We start from the raw sequence: 25,556 nt of genomic DNA, 5'->3' as shown, positions 1-25,556 counted from the left end.
GGAGACCAGCCATTAAGACCATCGAAGAAGTAACAACTTTGCTTTGACTGTTAAAGCCTTAATATAGGCATCGTACGCACAAGCAGCTGCCGGCCAGGAGATAACAACAAGGACGCTCAGTATGGACAGTGCTGAAAGATTCATGGATGGGCTTGTGGGGGACAAGTCTGGCCATGCAAGCTGCACAGGAAAAACAAGGAGCCACATGGGTGGGTCGTATCTGAACTTTTTGGGGACCAATACCTGGTTCTGTTTGGTTAGGGGGGGCAGCCCCTCCTGCCCTTATTGACCAGCCATCGCTGACTAAAGAAGTAGAATCTATGCCTAGAGAGTGTGAGCCATAGAGCTAAAAGGTAATCACCTAAAAGCTGTGGAACGTTTATGTTTTACATAAAGCATAATGTTTTGTGTAAAACATAATGTTTTATGTTTTTGCCCCTCCGCCATCACCCCATACCAGTCCCACTTCCAGGTGTCCATTAAAAAAGACTAGTGGCCAATGGGAGGGTAATGTAAAGCAACGGTACCTTGAAGGCTGCCACTGAACAGAGTCCCACCCCCTCCAACACCACTTGACCATCTCTTCCTCCCAACTCTCCCCTGGTAGATGGACTCGACTCCTCACTTGATAATCAGAGAGAGGAGAAACTTGGGGAGCAACTCCTCACTTGTGGAGAGGAAAAACTTGGGGAGCAACTCCTCACTTAATTTTTGGGTGGGGGGAAGGGAAGGCACTTGCAAGAGGGAGATATGGATGATTAGATTTGGTGTGGAGGGAGTTCAGCAAAATGAGGTGGGAACTCCTCCAATGCTTAGGTAGGATCTGCACCCTTGCTTCCATTGGTTTTTGTTTTTACTTGAGAGCCAGTGTGATATAGAGGCTACAGTGCTGGGCTTGGCCATGGGCAATTCTGGTTTAGATAACCCACCCAGCTTTAAAGCTCATCGGATGGTCTCAGGCAAATCACCATTTCTTGGTGAAAAACACCATTTTAGGTGTTTTTCAAAAGCTGCTGGAAATAGAGGATTATTTTAAGTCGGACATACCTCAGGCTAAGCCAGAATTCACAGCCTCCCTTCGGAGGAAAACAAAGCCCTGTCTGTCCTGGTCCCTGAATGCCCACAGGGAGGTGCCTGAATGCCTCTGCAGACAAATACTGGACTTGGGAAGAGCGCACTATGGAACAGGTGGGCACGGTGGGTGGGTGGGGGCAGCTGGTGGATACTTGCACCCTTTGTACCTGGATGAACCGTATCTGTGTATAGTAGTGACTGAAGAGGGCTCATATCTTACACATGTACTCAGGTAAGTGACACTTTGGCTATCTATATTAACTTTGTAGGAAATAAATCGGGAACACATGAAAAATCTGCCACTTGTCATATTTTTAGAAACCAAATGTTTACAATTTGGTGTCCATAGCCTGCAAGATTCCCCTTTTAGCATACGTCCCAGTAAGCTTATGTGCTCACCCAGCTCTCTCTCTGTGTGTGTGTGTGTGTGTCTGTGTGTCCCTATCAACTTTGCAGTGCCTGGACCAATCGGAAAGAAATTGGGTGCAGTTGTAGGGACACATAGGGACACCTTGCCGGCGTAGTTTGTCATATCAACCACCCCAATTCAAGATGGCGGATGCTTAAACGTTTGAGGTGCAAGTGGCTAACTTGTGAACTGCCCCAGGTAGTATAAAGATATGATAAATAAATACAATATTTTTTAATGTGGATTTTAAACTTGTGGTTCGCAATGCTTTGGGGAAACTGCCTGCTTTCTAAGCAAGCCTCACTGGGGTTTTTTCAAACTCTTTGTTCTCTTTCTGGCATCACCCTCTATGACATCACCTAACTGTCCTCTTAACTGTCTACTGCTCAGAAGTTTCCTGGCAGTCAATTTCTGCTGTCTCTGAAGCCTTTTCGAGCCTTGAATGGGACAGTGGTCTGGGAGAGTAGCTGCTTCCTCTCTTCTCTGCTTTCCTCGGCCAGGCTTTGCAGAAGGTTTAACTCCTGGGGACCTTCAGCATCCTGCCAGAGGAGTCGTGGTCATCCTGATGGAAGGGCCTTCTCTTCTGTGCTGTGGCCCACTTCATCAAGTGGTGAGTTTCAAGGGAGCCCTGCCCTCCCTCTGTTCCCTTTGGAGGAGACTAAGGGGGTTTCTATAAAATTTGCTCTATCTGCTAATAGCTGGACCCCAGTTAACTGGGCCAAGAGGCACCTTTTAATGTTGAGACTCTTCTACTGGGCACCTGGAGAGCAATTGCCCCTATTCAGTCCAGCACAGTGGCCCTTCCAGGGTCCCCCTTGTGCAAAATCAGCCCTGCTGAATGGTTAAAGAGGTACATTTGAGGGTAGTTCTCATATTTAGTGTGTGTGTGTGTGTGTGTGTGTGTGTGGTGGGGGTTGTCTTTGCTAGGATACCAGAGGGGTTTACCATTGCCATCTCCCGCGCAGTATGAGAGGATGCCTTTCAGCATCTTCGTATATCGCTGCTGCCCGATCTAGGTATTTCCCATAGTCTGGGAAACGTACCCAGAGTCCTTTAAAGGTAAAGTGTGCCATCGAGTCAGTGTCTTTGTGGTTGTCTTTGCTAGGATACAGGAGGGGTTTACCACTGCCATCTCCCACGCAGTATGAGAGGATGCCTTTCAGCATCTTCCTATATCGCTGCTGCCCGATCTAGGTGTTTCCCATAGTCTGGGAAACATACCAGCGCGATTTCGAACTGGCAGCCTCTGACTTGCTAGTCAAGTCATTTCCCCGCTGTGCCATTTGGTGGCTATTGTGAGTCCTTTGGGGAAAAGGAAATCTCTTCAGGCCTTCTTGTGTCACACAGTTTGGACTTCACCCCTGCCCACTGCGCAAAGCACCACTTTGTAAAGTGGTGACTCTCTTCTGTTTAGCAGGATGGGGAGCAACTGTCCCCTCATCAAGCATCCTTCTGGGGCTACTGCTGGTCTCTCTGCTGCGCTGCTGCACAGACTGTGTCCCAATTCCCTTTGGGACAGGGAACTCTCTTCTCATTCCTTTGGCAATGGAAATCATGTTGGGAATCCTTTTTGGTTGCAAATAGCACATCCACATTTGTCATATTTGTGGAGCGCGAGTCTGACTGGAAAGAGTGACAAAGTCACACGGTCCCTCCTCCCTGCTCGTGTGCCAGGCTGCACAGCGACTGCGCCCAGACCTGGGTACTGTGGCTCAACTGCTTACACAACTGGATGCATCTGTTTTTTCCTTATATCCATAGAAAACGGGGCACCAGAACAGGACCATGAAAGATTTGGGGGACAAGTGGTGTTTCCTTTGATCTATCTGGTGTAAGGTCAAGATGCGAAAAGATCAAGCAGGATCCGGCAAGGAAACGGCAGACTTTGAAAGAAGGTGTAGTATTCAAGAAGATAAGAGGTGTATCCGGGGAGGGGAAAGGAGGGGAGGGGGAGGGGGAAGAAGCAAAAGAGAACTTCACTGGGCAACAGAAGGGGAAAGGCATAGCTGGGCTGTGGGGTGGAAGACAAGAGGAGAAAGGCCTACTGGGCAGGAACAGTCAGTGAGGGCTCGGGAGCAACCAAGCCAACGTGGACACTAGCTAAGGAGGGATCCTTACAGCTTCCTCCAGAGGTGCTCTTACCCCTGGGCTTTGGGGCCGAGGTCCAGGGCCTCCGCAGCCCCCAGGGGACCCCCAATCCTCTTTAGTCTGTCCCAGATGGAGTGGTCGCCCAGCAGAGCATAATGATGCTTAATTTGCGGGAGTGGGGGGGAGAGCCTCCAAATTGTTTTTGGTCCTGGCTCCAACATTACCTAGGTGCACCTCTGGCAGCCTCAGAAGAACCACAAACAGACATTTTCTCTGAGAAGAAGAGAGAACCCCTCTTTCCCCCTGCTGCAGCCTCCCATCTGCCCTGATTGGCAGGAAAAGGTGCCAGGCAAGATATTCTGTCTTCTGATTGTTTGGGGACTACCTGACTTGGCGTCTTCTGCTTGAGTCTGTCCCACCAGGAGCTCCAGGCGGCACTTGGACAAAGCAGTCACTGGCACTTAACAGCCAGCGGGGTGGGTAGCTGGGCACCCATCCACCCAAAGACTCAAAGAGAAAGCTTGCAAAATCAATCAATCAATCAATCCAGGAGACACCTGGGAAAAAGAGAGAGCCTGGCAGGTTGGGCAGCCACAGCCTACAAAAACAAAAAGTGCCCAGGCACACAGCAAGGCGCAGTTTGGGGCCACCAAAGGAGAAGAGGGGTTGAAATCTCAGCATGCCAGCTATCAAAGGCACCGAGGGCTATTACAAGTCCGAAGGGGGGGGGGGAGATACAAAGATACAGAATATAAACCCACAGCAGCACCCAGTTCAACCCACTACCACTAGGGCTGCTGGTACAATTGTAAAAATAATAGAAAAATAAGCAGTTGGGAAGGAAAATAAAAGGAGAGTAAGCCAGACACTGGCACAGTCTCTCTGCCACCACCCTCTGCTCTGCTCTGCTGCAGTCTCCCTCCTCTGATATCCTCTAAATGTGTGTGGCTCTCTCTGTCGAGCAGCCCCTTAAATACACGTTGAAACTCCCTCCTTTGGGCTCCCCCTCCCTCCTCCCTCCCTCCAAACAGTGGGGGCACACTGAGCCCTGACAACACTTGACTGTGTGTGATGACAAGCCAATCAAGGAACAAGGAGATCACAAGCCAATTGGAAGGCAATGCTAGAAAACCAATCAGCAAGGGGAAAAGAGCCCTCCAAAATGGCATCCACAATTGCCGCTCAAAACAGAAAACCAGTTCGCCACAAAACCGATTGGTTCTGGGTTGATCTCGAAGAAGACCCCTTTTTGTAGAGTGTTCTGTGGTGAGATTGAACTGCTTGAAATGCCCCGTATTGCAGGGAACCATTTCACGGGCAAATCGTTCTGCACATCCCTAGTTAAAACTGAAAGCCATTAAGAAAACAAGTCATTTAGGTAGCAGGTCTGCAGATGTAATGCTGACAGTGGTGAGTGAAGGTCCTAGAAAGAGGGACAGTTGTCCAAGTGTCTGTAAGTACTGCAGTCCTTGTCTGCTTCATCATTTCAGCTGACATGTTAAATTGTCTAAGTCTGTTCCTAATTGGTTGCTGTTTTATTTTGCTATTTGGTTTTGGGTTTTATATGAGAAACGGCTTAGATTATTTTCATAGATAGTACCTAGCTGTAATCGAAAGCTTTCTCTGTTTTGTCATGTTCCTTCATGTATGCCAGAAGGACCAAACCGGCCATATACTGCTTCCCTGCCCTGAGGAAAATCCCATTACCCACTTCCAAACGAAATTGGCACCATTGAATAGCACTAGATCAGAAATAAGAAGGGTCCATATACAAACTTTGGTATTTCAGGAGGACCTCCCCACTTCTGCCGGCCGCCCTGGGACACTCACACACACCCCTTCTGCAGCCGGCCCCGGGACAGTCCCGCACCCCCCTTCTGCAGCCGGCCCCGGGACAGTCCCGCACCCCCCTTCTGCAGCCGGCCCCGGGACAGTCCCGCACCCCCCTTCTGCAGCCGGCCCCGGGACAGTCCCGCACCCCCCTTCTGCAGCCGGCCCCGGGACAGTCCCGCACCCCCCTTCTGCAGCCGGCCCCGGGACAGTCCCGTACCCCCCTTCTGCAGCCGGCCCCGGGACTGTCCCGTACCCCCCTTCTGCAGCCGGCCCCGGGACTGTCCCGTACCCCCCTTCTGCAGCCGGCCCCGGGACTGTCCCGTACCCCCCTTCTGCAGCCGGCCCCGGGACTGTCCCGTACCCCCCTTCTGCAGCCGGCCCCGGGACTGTCCCGTACCCCCCTTCTGCAGCCGGCCCCGGGACTGTCCCTCACCCCCCCTTCTGCAGCCGGCCCCGGGACTGTCCCTCACCCCCCCTTCTGAAGCTGGCCTGGGAACACTACCACACACCCCTTCTGTAACTAGAACTGGGACACTCCTTCACCTCCACTTCTGCAGCTGGCCCCGGGACACTCCCACAACACCCTTCTGCAGCTGACCCTGGGGCACTCCCGCACCCCGCATTCTGCAGCTTGCCCTGGAACACTCCCGCACCCCCTTCTGCAGATGGCCCCAGGACACTCCCGCAACCCCTTTCTCCAACTGGCAATAGTTCAGTCCTGCCCCCCTCCCTGATTTCCCTCAGGATAGGGATTAAAATGCTGGCCAAGAAATGAGTAGAACTCCTGCAGAAGTTCCTACTGCCAGTCAATGCAAGGGAAATGTAGAATCCCAGGAGGATGGGGCAGCTCTAGATGGAGCATCTCCAGTTGGTGACCCAGGAGTGGAAAATGCTGTTGAGATTAACGTTGTCTTACCCAAGGCCTCGCCTCACAGCCGAACCAAGGTTAAGGTCAGTATCAGTGACTGTTTTTGTAATTTTGTTTTTGAATTGCTCAGTTCCTTTCCCCATATTTCCCAATTCGGTTGCAAAGACATGGCGAACCCCATTTGGGGATAGATCCTCAAAAGTCTTGGATGTGGGTGTGTCTGGGGAGCAAAGGGGCTATGCAGAAGGGATTGGCTGCATCCCAGTTCCAATTCTGTGGAGGGCTGGAGAAGACAAGAGCTGGACCAGGCCAGGATGGGTGGGGAGCTTAGGAGGAGAGTGTGGCAGTGGAGTTAGGCAGCCCTTCTGGACTCCAGGGGACACTGGTGTGCTGCCCTCCTCTGCTTCCATTCATATTTAAGGTGGGGGGTTTTAAGGTGATGGTAAGCCTTTTATTCCATATATCTTTAAAATGTTTCTCTCTTTTATATTCAAACTGCTCTTTGTTAAGATACCCTGGGGTGGTGTGCAGCCCATCGGATCCCTAGCAGGGAGCTGAGCACGCTTGAGTCTGAGTGTTTTCTTATCGCAAGCACACAGCTAAATACTACCCGCCGGGCAAAAGAAGGGGAAAGGGATGGTTGGGGAGGGGAAGGAAAGAAGGAATAAAGGAAAACCCGAGTGCCGACAACAGCAATGGGGGTGATGGGAATTATAACCCAATGACAGCTAGAGTTTGGCCACCCCTGCAATAATTAATATAGTCTGCTGGTGCAGAACCCTATGTGTTCATGAAGAAAACCCAACACATTTTGGGCAGCAGATCTTTGGCAGGGGCCGGATAAAGACATCAACATGAAACCAAGACAGTTGAAACTGAGGGTCATTGTGAAAATGACATTTAAGTTGAGCAGGTCTGCCAATCTGAAGTTCTCACTTGTTATCCTTTTCTTCTCTCTCCATTCTAGCAGCAAAGAAGCCCTTCCCGGAATCCCTCTTGGCATTGAGGAGAGCAAGCCCACACCAGATTCCCACTCTCTTTCTAGCTAGGTTCCCAAAAGCCTCGAGTCCATTCAAGGTGTTGGGAGAAGACTCCCACCACCAAAGGATTCTTTTGTGTGGAAGGGTGGATAATTCTCCACAGAGAGGATTTTTGCCTTCACCTCTGAGGCAAAAATCACCCCCTTCTTAACAGGGAGGCATGGTTGGGCCCCCCGAACCTTCACGCCAGGAGTGGAAGCCACACCTTAGTTTACAGAACCACTTACAAACTAGTTTCTAAAGTTGTGAGTTTGCAACCCTTCCCTCTGCCCCATCTCTTGATTCTGAGCCTGGGTGCAAGACCACACCTTCTCCTAGCACTGCATGCAGTGTGGGGGGTGCTGGTTTTGCATCCATTCCCGGCAGGGTATAAGAAACAAGCCTGGAACACACAGTGGACCATGCTGTGACTGCATCCTCGGTAGGGATGTTCCTGAATCGGCACGTCTGAGCCAGACGAATGGTTTTGGTGCCCCTCTAACGAGGCGCCGAAATGATTTGAGCACATCCCTTATCCTCGGTCCATAGGGCCGTCCAGGGGCATGAGGACATGCTGATAAAAAGCAGTCCCCAACCTCTGCTGGCTTTCTGCAGGAACACCTTGGCATCCGCTCACACACACCCCCGGGCGACAGTGTGGGATTAGCTGGCCGCCTTTTGGGGCCGAGTAGGAATTTTCCCCAGCCACCCAGATTGGCCTGGAGGTGGCTGGTTTTTTGCCTACTCTGCACTGTTGCACTGGAAGCGGGTTTTGATCTGGCCCATGTTAGGAGCGGTGCCTTTAAATAGAGTAGCCTCGTGGTCACCGGCATCATGATGGCAGGTCAGAGGAGGGGATACGGTGCTGTACCCTAGGGGTGGCAGCTGCACTGTGGCTTGGCTACACTGCAGCTCTCTGTTGAAACTAGCTTAATAAAGTCATCGCCCTAGTTTTAACCCATTTCTTGTGTCGTGTCATTTATTTGGGGCTATAGATGCCAAGGAATTTCATGGCAGAACTCTGGCAAGATGTTCTCAGGTAGCCCTGAGTGGGATCTCTAGAGCCGCAAGGACAAGCTTTGCAAGGAGGCAGGATCCACAAATCCAAAAGAAGCAGGATTGCTCCTTCTGCCCTAGCAGCGCTCTGGGAGCCAGCCCTACCCTCCAAGTCCTCCCAATGGGAGGCTGGTTCGGACACTCACACCATCCATCCAGTGGCAAAGCTCTGCATCCTGGTTGCCAGTTGACGATGGGGTTTTCAAATAATAATAATTTTAAGGAAACTCTCTGGGTGTGGAAACCTAGTATGTTGGGGAGAAGGCTCCCACACAGGTGTGCAGAAAGAGGGAAAGCTTGAGGAGCTTTTAAACTCATTCATTTATTTTGTGAGTAGATTTGGGTAGTTAGCTTTGGCGGCGGTGGGCGGGGTGCGGGAAACTCCTCAATTGGCTGGGGTGATGCGTACCCTTGGTTCAATGTAACCTTTTCCCTAAATTGCTATCTTTCTATGTGTGGTGACCTTTCGGAGGGGAGGATCACACAAATCACACACCTGCAGCTTGAAGTGACACACTCCCGGGATATGTCACTGCCTGGTTTTGATGAATGTTTAGATGGGCAAATCCTATCAGAAGATGTTCGTCTGTGAGCAGTGCACTGCAGAAAGAAAGAATCTGGTGATCACTAGCGGTAGCCAGCATGAAGAATGTGTCATGAACAAGTCATGACAGAGAGTTCCTAGTTTCTTTGAGCATGGAAATGCTGCAGCCATTGCTGTGTGTCTTGATTTATACCAAGCATTTGACACAGCCTTCATAATATCCTTTTCGACTTCTGTGGAGGATGTGGCCAAAACCTGCATTTTGTTGTACGTGTGCTTGTTCTTCCTGTTGAGATGTTTAAAATGGCTGCCTGTCCCCCATCGTGTGTTAGAGTTCCTTAGACCAAAGGTTAAGCAGCCTTGGCCTTTGATCCATCCCCGTTTGTTTTTTTTTTCTGTCTGGAGGTCATTCCATCCAGTTTGTATTTGCCATGATTGGCTAATCCAGAGGAGGTGGGCAAAATTTCAGGGATCAGAAAGGGGAGGTTGGAAACACTACAGCTAGGGAGCAGTAAGAGCCGTTGAATCACAAACGCCCAATTCAGATGTTATGCTGTATGAGTGGTGTGTGGTATTGATGTGAGCCTCGATATAGTGAACCTGGATACAGGCCCTTGGTACAGAAAGGAAGTGTACTTCTGTACCTGCATTCAATGTAACATGTGAATGACTGTACCTGTGTATACACTACACTCGCCGTACCAGTGTTGAACAAAACATGCAAATGGGCCTAAACAAGAGAGCTGAATATCGCACACGAGATCTGGATCTCTCCTGGGACAACCGGAGCAAAAGACAACAGCAGGATCAGACAAGGCAGTGCTGAGCAGAGAGACGGGCTGACGAAGAGCTGCCGGTGAGATTCTCTTAGGGCCAGCATAGAGTAATCACGGCCTGCGCTGATCCCATTATCATTTTCCTTCTTGCTCTTATGGTTATTGCTCTTAAAACACTGCAAACGCTATTGTTTGAACTAGTCTCCCCCCCACACACACCCCTCCGAGTAAAAGCTTCACCTTTATTTCAATTCTTGTGTACTCTGTCTGTATTCCTGTATTCGAATAACCAAAACTTATCCCCACCACGACCACTACACTGGTATGCAGTTTATACCGTGAATGGGTGAAACCGAGTGCCAACTATATATGTCATAGACTGTAAAATTAGATCAATCTACAGGTGAAACTTGGAAAATTAGAATATCGTGCAAAAGTCCATTAATTTCAGTAATGCAAATTAAAAGGTGAAACTGATATATGAGACAGACGCATTACATGCAAAGCGAGAGAAGTCAAGCCTTAATTTGTTATAATTGTGATGATCATGGCGTACAGCTCATGAAAACCCCAAACCCCAAATTAGAATATTACATGGAACCAAGAAGACAAGGATTGTAGAACAGAACAATATCGGACCTCCGAAAAGTATACAGTGTACTGTGCTTGATTGGCCAGCAAACTCGCCTGACCTGACCCCATCGTGAATCTATGGCGTATTGCCAAGAGAAGGATGAGAGACATGAGACCAAACAATGCAGAAGAGCTGAAGGCCGCTAATGAAGCATCCTGGTCTTCCATAACACCTCATCAGTGCCACAGGCTGATAGCATCCATGCCACGCCGCATTGAGGCAGTAATTGCTGCAAAAGGGGCCCACACCAAGTACTGAATACATATGCATGCTTATACTTTTCAGAGGTCCGATATTGTTCTATTCTACAATCCTTATCTTCTTGGTTCCATGTAATATTCTAATTTTCTGGGATTGTGGATTTGGGGTTTTCATGAGCTGTACGCCATGATCATCACAATTATAACAAATTAAGGCTTGACTTCTCTCGCTTTGCATGTAATGCGCCTGTCTCATATATCAGTTTCACCTTTTAATTTGCATTACTGAAATTAATGGACTTTTGCACGATATTCTAATTTTCCGAGTTTCACCTGTATATGAGCCACAGGTAAAGCAGAGACCAGTTACAAGAGTGGAGAACGCATGCATCCTGAAGCTACAGGGGCAGCTCTGCCTGCCTATTTCAAGAATGCATACATGCATAATAGAAAAATCACAGGGTTTCCAATGATGCTTGCTGCAGCTATGAACTGTCTCCTATAACGTAGAGGACACCATGGGAAGCAAAGATCCATGGGGACACCCTCTCCCTACTCCATGCCTGCTGAACAGCTGGATGCCACTCTCTGTCCGCCTTGGGTGTCCACCACTTAGTCTGGGTATCCATCCGAGCAAGCAACAATTTTTTTAAAAAATTGAGATCACTCCCTCCACTCATTCAACAGATATCTAGTGGATTTTCCCCACTTCAACACCCACATGGAAAGCCACTTCTGCAATTATTTGAAAAGCAGTTTCATATGCCCTAAAAGAATCCATTCATATGCCCAGAATAACTTTCTGGCTTCTTATGCCAGTTTCTAACATAATCCGTCCAGTCTTACAGTTTGCTGTTCCTTCTAGTGTTTTACGGCATCTAATTCTGAGAATGGGCCATAATGCTGTGCATAGAGATACCGATCAGATTCGGGAAAGAAGGGGCGCTTGCCTTCCTCCCCTCCAAACAAACACAAAGAAGTCAGCAAAAGAGCAGACCAGCCTGCTCTCTTATCAAAATGGTGATTGGATTCTTCCGAGTCGTGTTTTATAGCTGCTTCCTTCATACACACAAGGACATTTTAAGTAGATTTAACTAAAGGTTTATTCAGCAACAACTCCATTTTCTCCTTCCCTTCCCCTTGCTTTTCCTCTTGACTCCCCCCCCCCAACTCTCTAGAGGAACCCCCTTGGGATAAATGTACAAACAAACAAACAAACAGCAATAAGATTACTGAATAGAATGCAACTCTCCTTGCCCTGTGCATTGGTATCCCATATGTGCCATCTGCTGGGATATCCAACTGAATGTGGACTTGTTCCTGAACTGATTCTGCAGTTGTGACTGGACACTTTCCGAGGTCCATGAACAACCCAGCGGACCTTCTTGCCTCCATCCCCAGCCTTGCTGCTCTCAGTGGCGGTACCAGTGGTGATGCCACTAGTGGATGGCGAGGCGGTGGTGGGAATGCATGGCTGGTGCCAAATTCCAAAGCAGGGGGTGTGGGTCAGTAACCTGTTCCCTTTACGTGAGTGAGAAGGGGAAGGGAAGGAGGTGTCTATCACGGAAGGCCACCACTGCGCGGGAGGGGTGTGTTCATCCATGGGCGGAACTGGGGTGGGGCAGCCAGGGCACGTGCCCTAGGCGCCACTGAGGGGAGGGCGCCACGCCAGTTCCTGCCACCCCCACCCCATTGCCCACCTGCCCAGCCCCAGGGCCCCTCAGCCTTACCATCCTGCTTGCCTTCTGCAAGGCCTAGGATCCTCCAGGGCTGGGCCTGCAAACTGCAGAGCAGCTCTTCTCTCCCCGCCTCTCAGCTGATTGGCGGGTGGGCGGGGCTTACAGAGAGGCCTCCGTGTAGGCCTCCCTGAAGCCTGAACTCGGCAGGCCCCAAGGAAGCCAGGAAGAAGAAGGCAGGCAGAGTTCTCTGCTGCAGCAGCCCCTCTGCCCAGAACATCCAGCACAGCTTTTCCCAGGTACTGTGAATTCCGTTTTTGTGGTTTACTCCCCCCCCCCCCATATATAGGGATCTGCTTGCCATAGGGCTTTGATATGGGTGGTGGTCGGGGGAGACTGAGAAGTCTGAATATTTAATTTAAAACAGAGTGGAAACTTTGCTGGCTTTAAAAACAAAAACTATCTAAAAAGCCCTATAAGTGGATTGTTTCATGGAAGAAAATTACAAAAACTTCTGGAACAATATTATATTATATTTATTCATTCATTCATTCATTCACTCACTCACTCACTCACTCATAAATGCACTTATGTTCAAGTTGTTTTGCAACCCAGAAGGTCTGAGTGAGAACTGTGAAGCATGTGTGTGCTTTTGTTTTATTTTATTTTTCTTATGTGTGAACTGCTCCCCAATAACTTGCAGGGACTTCAGGGTAAATCTGGCCAACATGTGAATGCAGCACCTCCATTCCAGAGGAGATGTGTGTTATAGGGCTTTGAAAGCCCCGTGTGAAAAACCTCCTGGAATCAAACTTTACTGAATTTGTTCAGAATTCTGAGAAAACAAACATAGGCTCACCCTGCATGGTTGAAAGTCTCCTTTGCTAATCTGCAGCGAGGGGGCCATTTTAATAATTAGTGTTTCTAGTGTGTTCTAGGCATTAAAAGTAGCACAAACATATACTACTCAATGCATATCACTATATACTGTGAAGTGTGCATGTGTGTATTCAGTGAAATGTATTTCCAGGCAGCATACATATTTTGAAATTTCAGTCTTAAATCCTTGGGGGCCTGGGGTGTGTGAAGGCCCTGGACTTTGAGGGGCTGGAGGCCCATTTTAAAATCTCATCTTGGCCCATTCCAACCTTGCTATGCCCCTGGTGGTCACTACACATGGGTTTCTGCACAACACCTGCACAGAAGAAACTCCCATGTAGAAAATGTGTCTCTTGTAAATTGACCCTGAATTTTCCATCCATGACTGGGATATCTGAGAGTTACAGTCAATAATAAAAGAACAGCACACTGCTTGTGACAGGAAGGGGCAAATTACAATGATTTCTTAGTTTGGCAGGGGCTGGTTTTGGCCCTGGCAGAACTTGGCTGTCTGCTCCTGTTGCAAATGCCTCTGTCTAGTGTGGCAAACTAATGTATCCTCCTCCCTCCTGGTGTCAAAGTAAGCACTAGTGTGGTGAATGCACATATACCCCATCATGAGCAAACAATCATCACAAGACAAAGGCTGGCAGGAATCATTCACTGGTTTATAGACTCCCCCCGCCACCACCTTCTTCCCCTGTTTTGCTAGTGGCTATTTGGTCAGGTGATCCTCTAGGACAAAGTCATGTTTTTTAAAAAGCATGAGATGAGACAGAGAAAATGACACTTGGAATCCTCACATAACTCCTGACTGTTGTTCTAAGTCTTTAATAAAAATGGCTCATGTTTTCAGGTTTTGATCAACAACCATATCTAGATGGTACAGTGTTCCTTTTAACAGGGATTTCCAGAAATTGTTTACTACAAGTCCCATCATTCCTGTTTGGACAGGGGTGCAATTTCACTGCTTGCCCTAGGCGCTATTTTCCCTAGATACGCCTCTGTGTTCATCAACCTCATGCACACAGCAAGTGCAGTGTGGAGACCAGCCATTAAGACCATCGAAGAAGTAACAACTTTGCTTTGACTGTTAAAGCCTTAATATAGGCATCGTACGCACAAGCAGCTGCCGGCCAGGAGATAACAACAAGGACGCTCAGTATGGACAGTGCTGAAAGATTCATGGACGGGCTTGTGGGGGACAAGTCTGGCCATGCAAGCTGCACAGGAAAAACAAGGAGCCACATGGGTGGGTCGTATCTGAACTTTTTGGGGACCAATACCTGGTTCTGTTTGGTTAGGGGGGGCAGCCCCTCCTGCCCTTATTGACCAGCCATCGCTGACTAAAGAAGTAGAATCTATGCCTAGAGAGTGTGAGCCATAGAGCTAAAAGGTAATCACCTAAAAGCTGTGGAACGTTTATGTTTTACATAAAGCATAATGTTTTGTGTAAAACATAATGTTTTATGTTTTTGCCCCTCCGCCATCACCCCATACCAGTCCCACTTCCAGGTGTCCATTAAAAAAGACTAGTGGCCAATGGGAGGGTAATGTAAAGCAACGGTACCTTGAAGGCTGCCACTGAACAGAGTCCCACCCCCTCCAACACCACTTGACCATCTCTTCCTCCCAACTCTCCCCTGGTAGATGGACTCGACTCCTCACTTGATAATCAGAGAGAGGAGAAACTTGGGGAGCAACTCCTCACTTGTGGAGAGGAAAAACTTGGGGAGCAACTCCTCACTTAATTTTTGGGTGGGGGGAAGGGAAGGCACTTGCAAGAGGGAGATATGGATGATTAGATTTGGTGTGGAGGGAGTTCAGCAAAATGAGGTGGGAACTCCTCCAATGCTTAGGTAGGATCTGCACCCTTGCTTCCATTGGTTTTTGTTTTTACTTGAGAGCCAGTGTGATATAGAGGCTACAGTGCTGGGCTTGGCCATGGGCAATTCTGGTTTAGATAACCCACCCAGCTTTAAAGCTCATCGGATGGTCTCAGGCAAATCACCATTTCTTGGTGAAAAACACCATTTTAGGTGTTTTTCAAAAGCTGCTGGAAATAGAGGATTATTTTAAGTCGGACATACCTCAGGCTAAGCCAGAATTCACAGCCTCCCTTCGGAGGAAAACAAAGCCCTGTCTGTCCTGGTCCCTGAATGCCCACAGGGAGGTGCCTGAATGCCTCTGCAGACAAATACTGGACTTGGGAAGAGCGCACTATGGAACAGGTGGGCACGGTGGGTGGGTGGGGGCAGCTGGTGGATACTTGCACCCTTTGTACCTGGATGAACCGTATCTGTGTATAGTAGTGACTGAAGAGGGCTCATATCTTACACATGTACTCAGGTAAGTGACACTTTGGCTATCTATATTAACTTTGTAGGAAATAAATCGGGAACACATGAAAAATCTGCCACTTGTCATATTTTTAGAAACCAAATGTTTACAATTTGGTGTCCATAGCCTGCAAGATTCCCCTTTTAGCATACGTCCCAGTAAGCTTATGTGCTCACCCAGCTCTCTGTGTGTGTGTGTGTGTGTGTGTGTGTGTCTGTGTGTCCCTATCAACTTTGCAGTGCCTGGACCAATCGGAAAGAAATTGGGTGCAGTTGTAGGGACACATAGGGACACCTTGCCGGCGTAGTTTGTCATATCAACCACCCCAATTCAAGATGGCGGATGCTTAAACGTTTGAGGTGCAAGTGGCTAACTTGTGAACTGCCCCAGGTAGTATAAAGATATGATAAATAAATACAATATTTTTTAATGTGGATTTTAAACTTGTGGTTCGCAATGCTTTGGGGAAACTGCCTGCTTTCTAAGCAAGCCTCACTGGGGTTTTTTCAAACTCTTTGTTCTCTTTCTGGCATCACCCTCTATGACATCACCTAACTGTCCTCTTAACTGTCTACTGCTCAGAAGTTTCCTGGCAGTCAATTTCTGCTGTCTCTGAAGCCTTTTCGAGCCTTGAATGGGACAGTGGTCTGGGAGAGTAGCTGCTTCCTCTCTTCTCTGCTTTCCTCGGCCAGGCTTTGCAGAAGGTTTAACTCCTGGGGACCTTCAGCATCCTGCCAGAGGAGTCGTGGTCATCCTGATGGAAGGGCCTTCTCTTCTGTGCTGTGGCCCACTTCATCAAGTGGTGAGTTTCAAGGGAGCCCTGCCCTCCCTCTGTTCCCTTTGGAGGAGACTAAGGGGGTTTCTATAAAATTTGCTCTATCTGCTAATAGCTGGACCCCAGTTAACTGGGCCAAGAGGCACCTTTTAATGTTGAGACTCTTCTACTGGGCACCTGGAGAGCAATTGCCCCTATTCAGTCCAGCACAGTGGCCCTTCCAGGGTCCCCCTTGTGCAAAATCAGCCCTGCTGAATGGTTAAAGAGGTACATTTGAGGGTAGTTCTCATATTTAGTGTGTGTGTGTGTGTGTGTGTGTGTGTGTGTGTGTGTGTGTGTGGTGGGGGTTGTCTTTGCTAGGATACCAGAGGGGTTTACCATTGCCATCTCCCGCGCAGTATGAGAGGATGCCTTTCAGCATCTTCGTATATCGCTGCTGCCCGATCTAGGTATTTCCCATAGTCTGGGAAACGTACCCAGAGTCCTTTAAAGGTAAAGTGTGCCATCGAGTCAGTGTCTTTGTGGTTGTCTTTGCTAGGATACAGGAGGGGTTTACCACTGCCATCTCCCACGCAGTATGAGAGGATGCCTTTCAGCATCTTCCTATATCGCTGCTGCCCGATCTAGGTGTTTCCCATAGTCTGGGAAACATACCAGCGCGATTTCGAACTGGCAGCCTCTGACTTGCTAGTCAAGTCATTTCCCCGCTGTGCCATTTGGTGGCTATTGTGAGTCCTTTGGGGAAAAGGAAATCTCTTCAGGCCTTCTTGTGTCACACAGTTTGGACTTCACCCCTGCCCACTGCGCAAAGCACCACTTTGTAAAGTGGTGACTCTCTTCTGTTTAGCAGGATGGGGAGCAACTGTCCCCTCATCAAGCATCCTTCTGGGGCTACTGCTGGTCTCTCTGCTGCGCTGCTGCACAGACTGTGTCCCAATTCCCTTTGGGACAGGGAACTCTCTTCTCATTCCTTTGGCAATGGAAATCATGTTGGGAATCCTTTTTGGTTGCAAATAGCACATCCACATTTGTCATATTTGTGGAGCGCGAGTCTGACTGGAAAGAGTGACAAAGTCACACGGTCCCTCCTCCCTGCTCGTGTGCCAGGCTGCACAGCGACTGCGCCCAGACCTGGGTACTGTGGCTCAACTGCTTACACAACTGGATGCATCTGTTTTTTCCTTATATCCATAGAAAACGGGGCACCAGAACAGGACCATGAAAGATTTGGGGGACAAGTGGTGTTTCCTTTGATCTATCTGGTGTAAGGTCAAGATGCGAAAAGATCAAGCAGGATCCGGCAAGGAAACGGCAGACTTTGAAAGAAGGTGTAGTATTCAAGAAGATAAGAGGTGTATCCGGGGAGGGGAAAGGAGGGGAGGGGGAGGGGGAAGAAGCAAAAGAGAACTTCACTGGGCAACAGAAGGGGAAAGGCATAGCTGGGCTGTGGGGTGGAAGACAAGAGGAGAAAGGCCTACTGGGCAGGAACAGTCAGTGAGGGCTCGGGAGCAACCAAGCCAACGTGGACACTAGCTAAGGAGGGATCCTTACAGCTTCCTCCAGAGGTGCTCTTACCCCTGGACTTTGGGGCCGAGGTCCAGGGCCTCCGCAGCCCCCAGGGGACCCCCAATCCTCTTTAGTCTGTCCCAGATGGAGTGGTCGCCCAGCAGAGCATGATGATGCTTAATTTGCGGGAGTGGGGGGGAGAGCCTCCAAATTGTTTTTGGTCCTGGCTCCAACATTACCTAGGTGCACCTCTGGCAGCCTCAGAAGAACCACAAACAGACATTTTCTCTGAGAAGAAGAGAGAACCCCTCTTTCCCCCTGCTGCAGCCTCCCATCTGCCCTGATTGGCAGGAAAAGGTGCCAGGCAAGATATTCTGTCTTCTGATTGTTTGGGGACTACCTGACTTGGCGTCTTCTGCTTGAGTCTGTCCCACCAGGAGCTCCAGGCGGCACTTGGACAAAGCAGTCACTGGCACTTAACAGCCAGCGGGGTGGGTAGCTGGGCACCCATCCACCCAAAGACTCAAAGAGAAAGCTTGCAAAATCAATCAATCAATCAATCCAGGAGACACCTGGGAAAAAGAGAGAGCCTGGCAGGTTGGGCAGCCACAGCCTACAAAAACAAAAAGTGCCCAGGCACACAGCAAGGCGCAGTTTGGGGCCACCAAAGGAGAAGAGGGGTTGAAATCTCAGCATGCCAGCTATCAAAGGCACCGAGGGCTATTACAAGTCCGAAGGGGGGGGGGGAGATACAAAGATACAGAATATAAACCCACAGCAGCACCCAGTTCAACCCACTACCACTAGGGCTGCTGGTACAATTGTAAAAATAATAGAAAAATAAGCAGTTGGGAAGGAAAATAAAAGGAGAGTAAGCCAGACACTGGCACAGTCTCTCTGCCACCACCCTCTGCTCTGCTCTGCTGCAGTCTCCCTCCTCTGATATCCTCTAAATGTGTGTGGCTCTCTCTGTCGAGCAGCCCCTTAAATACACGTTGAAACTCCCTCCTTTGGGCTCCCCCTCCCTCCTCCCTCCCTCCAAACAGTGGGGGCACACTGAGCCCTGACAACACTTGACTGTGTGTGATGACAAGCCAATCAAGGAACAAGGAGATCACAAGCCAATTGGAAGGCAATGCTAGAAAACCAATCAGCAAGGGGAAAAGAGCCCTCCAAAATGGCATCCACAATTGCCGCTCAAAACAGAAAACCAGTTCGCCACAAAACCGATTGGTTCTGGGTTGATCTCGAAGAAGACCCCTTTTTGTAGAGTGTTCTGTGGTGAGATTGAACTGCTTGAAATGCCCCGTATTGCAGGGAACCATTTCACGGGCAAATCGTTCTGCACATCCCTAGTTAAAACTGAAAGCCATTAAGAAAACAAGTCATTTAGGTAGCAGGTCTGCAGATGTAATGCTGACAGTGGTGAGTGAAGGTCCTAGAAAGAGGGACAGTTGTCCAAGTGTCTGTAAGTACTGCAGTCCTTGTCTGCTTCATCATTTCAGCTGACATGTTAAATTGTCTAAGTCTGTTCCTAATTGGTTGCTGTTTTATTTTGCTATTTGGTTTTGGGTTTTATATGAGAAACGGCTTAGATTATTTTCATAGATAGTACCTAGCTGTAATCGAAAGCTTTCTCTGTTTTGTCATGTTCCTTCATGTATGCCAGAAGGACCAAACCGGCCATATACTGCTTCCCTGCCCTGAGGAAAATCCCATTACCCACTTCCAAACGAAATTGGCACCATTGAATAGCACTAGATCAGAAATAAGAAGGGTCCATATACAAACTTTGGTATTTCAGGAGGACCTCCCCACTTCTGCCGGCCGCCCTGGGACACTCACACACACCCCTTCTGCAGCCGGCCCCGGGACAGTCCCGCACCCCCCTTCTGCAGCCGGCCCCGGGACAGTCCCGCACCCCCCTTCTGCAGCCGGCCCCGGGACAGTCCCGCACCCCCCTTCTGCAGCCGGCCCCGGGACAGTCCCGCACCCCCCTTCTGCAGCCGGCCCCGGGACAGTCCCATACCCCCCTTCTGCAGCCGGCCCCGGGACTGTCCCGTACCCCCCTTCTGCAGCCGGCCCCGGGACTGTCCCGTACCCCCCTTCTGCAGCCGGCCCCGGGACTGTCCCGTACCCCCCTTCTGCAGCCGGCCCCGGGACTGTCCCGTACCCCCCTTCTGCAGCCGGCCCCGGGACTGTCCCGTACCCCCCTTCTGCAGCCGGCCCCGGGACTGTCCCTCACCCCCCTTCTGCAGCCGGCCCCGGGACTGTCCCTCACCCCCCCTTCTGCAGCTGGCCTGGGAACACTACCACACACCCCTTCTGTAACTAGAACTGGGACACTCCTTCACCTCCACTTCTGCAGCTGGCCCCGGGACACTCCCACTACACCCTTCTGCAGCTGACCCTGGGGCACTCCCGCACCCCGCATTCTGCAGCTTGCCCTGGAACACTCCCGCACCCCCTTCTGCAGATGGCCCCAGGACACTCCCGCAACCCCTTTCTCCAACTGGCAATAGTTCAGTCCTGCCCCCCTCCCTGATTTCCCTCAGGATAGGGATTAAAATGCTGGCCAAGAAATGAGTAGAACTCCTGCAGAAGTTCCTACTGCCAGTCAATGCAAGGGAAATGTAGAATCCCAGGAGGATGGGGCAGCTCTAGATGGAGCATCTCCAGTTGGTGACCCAGGAGTGGAAAATGCTGTTGAGATTAACGTTGTCTTACCCAAGGCCTCGCCTCACAGCCGAACCAAGGTTAAGGTCAGTATCAGTGACTGTTTTTGTAATTTTGTTTTTGAATTGCTCAGTTCCTTTCCCCATATTTCCCAATTCGGTTGCAAAGACATGGCGAACCCCATTTGGGGATAGATCCTCAAAAGTCTTGGATGTGGGTGTGTCTGGGGAGCAAAGGGGCTATGCAGAAGGGATTGGCTGCATCCCAGTTCCAATTCTGTGGAGGGCTGGAGAAGACAAGAGCTGGACCAGGCCAGGATGGGTGGGGAGCTTAGGAGGAGAGTGTGGCAGTGGAGTTAGGCAGCCCTTCTGGACTCCAGGGGACACTGGTGTGCTGCCCTCCTCTGCTTCCATTCATATTTAAGGTGGGGGGTTTTAAGGTGATGGTAAGCCTTTTATTCCATATATCTTTAAAATGTTTCTCTCTTTTATATTCAAACTGCTCTTTGTTAAGATACCCTGGGGTGGTGTGCAGCCCATCGGATCCCTAGCAGGGAGCTGAGCACGCTTGAGTCTGAGTGTTTTCTTATCGCAAGCACACAGCTAAATACTACCCGCCGGGCAAAAGAAGGGGAAAGGGATGGTTGGGGAGGGGAAGGAAAGAAGGAATAAAGGAAAACCCGAGTGCCGACAACAGCAATGGGGGTGATGGGAATTATAACCCAATGACAGCTAGAGTTTGGCCACCCCTGCAATAATTAATATAGTCTGCTGGTGCAGAACCCTATGTGTTCATGAAGAAAACCCAACACATTTTGGGCAGCAGATCTTTGGCAGGGGCCGGATAAAGACATCAACATGAAACCAAGACAGTTGAAACTGAGGGTCATTGTGAAAATGACATTTAAGTTGAGCAGGTCTGCCAATCTGAAGTTCTCACTTGTTATCCTTTTCTTCTCTCTCCATTCTAGCAGCAAAGAAGCCCTTCCCGGAATCCCTCTTGGCATTGAGGAGAGCAAGCCCACACCAGATTCCCACTCTCTTTCTAGCTAGGTTCCCAAAAGCCTCGAGTCCATTCAAGGTGTTGGGAGAAGACTCCCACCACCAAAGGATTCTTTTGTGTGGAAGGGTGGATAATTCTCCACAGAGAGGATTTTTGCCTTCACCTCTGAGGCAAAAATCACCCCCTTCTTAACAGGGAGGCATGGTTGGGCCCCCCGAACCTTCACGCCAGGAGTGGAAGCCACACCTTAGTTTACAGAACCACTTACAAACTAGTTTCTAAAGTTGTGAGTTTGCAACCCTTCCCTCTGCCCCATCTCTTGATTCTGAGCCTGGGTGCAAGACCACACCTTCTCCTAGCACTGCATGCAGTGTGGGGGGTGCTGGTTTTGCATCCATTCCCGGCAGGGTATAAGAAACAAGCCTGGAACACACAGTGGACCATGCTGTGACTGCATCCTCGGTAGGGATGTTCCTGAATCGGCACGTCTGAGCCAGACGAATGGTTTTGGTGCCCCTCTAACGAGGCGCCGAAATGATTTGAGCACATCCCTTATCCTCGGTCCATAGGGCCGTCCAGGGGCATGAGGACATGCTGATAAAAAGCAGTCCCCAACCTCTGCTGGCTTTCTGCAGGAACACCTTGGCATCCGCTCACACACACCCCCGGGCGACAGTGTGGGATTAGCTGGCCGCCTTTTGGGGCCGAGTAGGAATTTTCCCCAGCCACCCAGATTGGCCTGGAGGTGGCTGGTTTTTTGCCTACTCTGCACTGTTGCACTGGAAGCGGGTTTTGATCTGGCCCATGTTAGGAGCGGTGCCTTTAAATAGAGTAGCCTCGTGGTCACCGGCATCATGATGGCAGGTCAGAGGAGGGGATACGGTGCTGTACCCTAGGGGTGGCAGCTGCACTGTGGCTTGGCTACACTGCAGCTCTCTGTTGAAACTAGCTTAATAAAGTCATCGCCCTAGTTTTAACCCATTTCTTGTGTCGTGTCATTTATTTGGGGCTATAGATGCCAAGGAATTTCATGGCAGAACTCTGGCAAGATGTTCTCAGGTAGCCCTGAGTGGGATCTCTAGAGCCGCAAGGACAAGCTTTGCAAGGAGGCAGGATCCACAAATCCAAAAGAAGCAGGATTGCTCCTTCTGCCCTAGCAGCGCTCTGGGAGCCAGCCCTACCCTCCAAGTCCTCCCAATGGGAGGCTGGTTCGGACACTCACACCATCCATCCAGTGGCAAAGCTCTGCATCCTGGTTGCCAGTTGACGATGGGGTTTTCAAATAATAATAATTTTAAGGAAACTCTCTGGGTGTGGAAACCTAGTATGTTGGGGAGAAGGCTCCCACACAGGTGTGCAGAAAGAGGGAAAGCTTGAGGAGCTTTTAAACTCATTCATTTATTTTGTGAGTAGATTTGGGTAGTTAGCTTTGGCGGCGGTGGGCGGGGTGCGGGAAACTCCTCAATTGGCTGGGGTGATGCGTACCCTTGGTTCAATGTAACCTTTTCCCTAAATTGCTATCTTTCTATGTGTGGTGACCTTTCGGAGGGGAGGATCACACAAATCACACACCTGCAGCTTGAAGTGACACACTCCCGGGATATGTCACTGCCTGGTTTTGATGAATGTTTAGATGGGCAAATCCTATCAGAAGATGTTCGTCTGTGAGCAGTGCACTGCAGAAAGAAAGAATCTGGTGATCACTAGCGGTAGCCAGCATGAAGAATGTGTCATGAACAAGTCATGACAGAGAGTTCCTAGTTTCTTTGAGCATGGAAATGCTGCAGCCATTGCTGTGTGTCTTGATTTATACCAAGCATTTGACACAGCCTTCATAATATCCTTTTCGACTTCTGTGGAGGATGTGGCCAAAACCTGCATTTTGTTGTACGTGTGCTTGTTCTTCCTGTTGAGATGTTTAAAATGGCTGCCTGTCCCCCATCGTGTGTTAGAGTTCCTTAGACCAAAGGTTAAGCAGCCTTGGCCTTTGATCCATCCCCGTTTGTTTTTTTTTTTCTGTCTGGAGGTCATTCCATCCAGTTTGTATTTGCCATGATTGGCTAATCCAGAGGAGGTGGGCAAAATTTCAGGGATCAGAAAGGGGAGGTTGGAAACACTACAGCTAGGGAGCAGTAAGAGCCGTTGAATCACAAACGCCCAATTCAGATGTTATGCTGTATGAGTGGTGTGTGGTATTGATGTGAGCCTCGATATAGTGAACCTGGATACAGGCCCTTGGTACAGAAAGGAAGTGTACTTCTGTACCTGCATTCAATGTAACATGTGAATGACTGTACCTGTGTATACACTACACTCGCCGTACCAGTGTTGAACAAAACATGCAAATGGGCCTAAACAAGAGAGCTGAATATCGCACACGAGATCTGGATCTCTCCTGGGACAACCGGAGCAAAAGACAACAGCAGGATCAGACAAGGCAGTGCTGAGCAGAGAGACGGGCTGACGAAGAGCTGCCGGTGAGATTCTCTTAGGGCCAGCATAGAGTAATCACGGCCTGCGCTGATCCCATTATCATTTTCCTTCTTGCTCTTATGGTTATTGCTCTTAAAACACTGCAAACGCTATTGTTTGAACTAGTCTCCCCCACACACACACCCCTCCGAGTAAAAGCTTCACCTTTATTTCAATTCTTGTGTACTCTGTCTGTATTCCTGTATTCGAATAACCAAAACTTATCCCCACCACGACCACTACACTGGTATGCAGTTTATACCGTGAATGGGTGAAACCGAGTGCCAACTATATATGTCATAGACTGTAAAATTAGATCAATCTACAGGTGAAACTTGGAAAATTAGAATATCGTGCAAAAGTCCATTAATTTCAGTAATGCAAATTAAAAGGTGAAACTGATATATGAGACAGACGCATTACATGCAAAGCGAGAGAAGTCAAGCCTTAATTTGTTATAATTGTGATGATCATGGCGTACAGCTCATGAAAACCCCAAACCCCAAATTAGAATATTACATGGAACCAAGAAGACAAGGATTGTAGAACAGAACAATATCGGACCTCCGAAAAGTATACAGTGTACTGTGCTTGATTGGCCAGCAAACTCGCCTGACCTGACCCCATCGTGAATCTATGGCGTATTGCCAAGAGAAGGATGAGAGACATGAGACCAAACAATGCAGAAGAGCTGAAGGCCGCTAATGAAGCATCCTGGTCTTCCATAACACCTCATCAGTGCCACAGGCTGATAGCATCCATGCCACGCCGCATTGAGGCAGTAATTGCTGCAAAAGGGGCCCACACCAAGTACTGAATACATATGCATGCTTATACTTTTCAGAGGTCCGATATTGTTCTATTCTACAATCCTTATCTTCTTGGTTCCATGTAATATTCTAATTTTCTGGGATTGTGGATTTGGGGTTTTCATGAGCTGTACGCCATGATCATCACAATTATAACAAATTAAGGCTTGACTTCTCTCGCTTTGCATGTAATGCGCCTGTCTCATATATCAGTTTCACCTTTTAATTTGCATTACTGAAATTAATGGACTTTTGCACGATATTCTAATTTTCCGAGTTTCACCTGTATATGAGCCACAGGTAAAGCAGAGACCAGTTACAAGAGTGGAGAACGCATGCATCCTGAAGCTACAGGGGCAGCTCTGCCTGCCTATTTCAAGAATGCATACATGCATAATAGAAAAATCACAGGGTTTCCAATGATGCTTGCTGCAGCTATGAACTGTCTCCTATAACGTAGAGGACACCATGGGAAGCAAAGATCCATGGGGACACCCTCTCCCTACTCCATGCCTGCTGAACAGCTGGATGCCACTCTCTGTCCGCCTTGGGTGTCCACCACTTAGTCTGGGTATCCATCCGAGCAAGCAACAATTTTTTTAAAAAATTGAGATCACTCCCTCCACTCATTCAACAGATATCTAGTGGATTTTCCCCACTTCAACACCCACATGGAAAGCCACTTCTGCAATTATTTGAAAAGCAGTTTCATATGCCCTAAAAGAATCCATTCATATGCCCAGAATAACTTTCTGGCTTCTTATGCCAGTTTCTAACATAATCCGTCCAGTCTTACAGTTTGCTGTTCCTTCTAGTGTTTTACGGCATCTAATTCTGAGAATGGGCCATAATGCTGTGCATAGAGATACCGATCAGATTCGGGAAAGAAGGGGCGCTTGCCTTCCTCCCCTCCAAACAAA

Source organism: Hemicordylus capensis, chromosome 5, assembly GCF_027244095.1.
Source record: "Hemicordylus capensis ecotype Gifberg chromosome 5, rHemCap1.1.pri, whole genome shotgun sequence".
NCBI lineage: Eukaryota > Metazoa > Chordata > Lepidosauria > Squamata > Cordylidae > Hemicordylus > Hemicordylus capensis.
Note: the sequence above shows the minus strand (reverse complement) of the source record.